This window comes from Halyomorpha halys, unplaced genomic scaffold (assembly GCF_000696795.3).
Source record: "Halyomorpha halys isolate HHAL.00 unplaced genomic scaffold, Hhal_1.1 Scaffold1273.1, whole genome shotgun sequence".
Taxonomy (NCBI): Eukaryota; Metazoa; Arthropoda; class Insecta; order Hemiptera; family Pentatomidae; genus Halyomorpha; species Halyomorpha halys.
In genome coordinates, this window is record NW_027108237.1 from 34,311 (window position 1) to 35,649 (window position 1,339).

The window sequence follows — 1,339 nt, forward strand, 5'->3', positions numbered from 1 at the left end:
ATTTCCCCTCCCGACCATAAATATAAGGAATATGGTTCGGGTGATTCTTTGGCCGTCATTGTAAACACTGACAACTTAAAAAACTTGTAACAGGATGTTTTATTAGTTGAAACAATGGCCAAAATTAGTCACTGATTGTTCAACTTTCAATGCTATCGTTCATAAGTGTTAGAGGTCTTAGTGTACAGATGGCGCTGCATTCACCACAACGAAGATCTATTTTTTTGGTAGTTTCTCTAAACTATCGAATAAAAAAGGAATATAAATCGATTCATAAACACTTTATAAAAGAGACTCTATATATAGAGAGGGACTAAAAATGACTACGTGGTTGGTAAGGTATTTGGAAAAAGAGATAATTGATGCGTTAGAAGGTAGTGAGTAATGGTAGTTGATGACTTGGCTAATAGGGGGCTCTTTGATCTGGAGATAATGTGTGTATACATATGTATATATAGTCAGGGTTACAATATTAATACCCAGAAGAGCCGGCAGATAGCTGTTCATTAGTAGAGCGCTGCCTTCCAGATCCAGATATAGCCCTCAGCGGTCATATATCTCCTCTAATTGGCGCTCTCTCATCATCTTAGTTCATATACATTTCCGGTAGTAGAATATTAATATTAAAAATAATAATATAAGCCTTCTGTATACTACCTGACTCACAGCTCCGTTGAGGTTTGTAGTCTTCAGAACTTTTCTTTTCTTCATAGATTTTTTTTTATTGGGTCGCTTCATATCAAGTTCTCACATGAAAGGTTATTTAGAAAACAACATTATGAAATCAAAATATCTTTTTCAAAATATTTACTTTATTTTGTATACATTTTTTTCCCATCGCGTTATCAACTTTTCATTCTCAGAAATGAAAAATTCTGGGTTTTGTGAAGAAATGAAGTTAGAAAATCCGTTTTCGATAAGATAATAATTTTCAAATATTTTACCTGTAAGGAAGTTATCCAAAATTCTGGACTGATGGAAAAATGTTGGAGATACGCCTGGTTTGTTTGTTTTTGTTTAATGGCGCCAAACTTCATTACTCATCAACGCCATTTATATTTTATTTAATTTTGCTAATATTCGTTAAATTTTATTTATTTTTTAATTTGATTATTTATTATTATTTTTTCCTTCCGATAAAGTTAAATTTTTGTCAGTAAAGTTTGTGATTTTAAAAACTGAAACACCAATTATAAAATTGGACACCACATAGAAACAAATAATGTTTTTGGATGCGAATTTGGTTTTGATATGTGACCCGGTGTTTTGTCGATATTAGGGGTATTCATGATGTTGTGTTAAATGTAAAATGTTTTGCCATGTTAAATGTTATAACTAT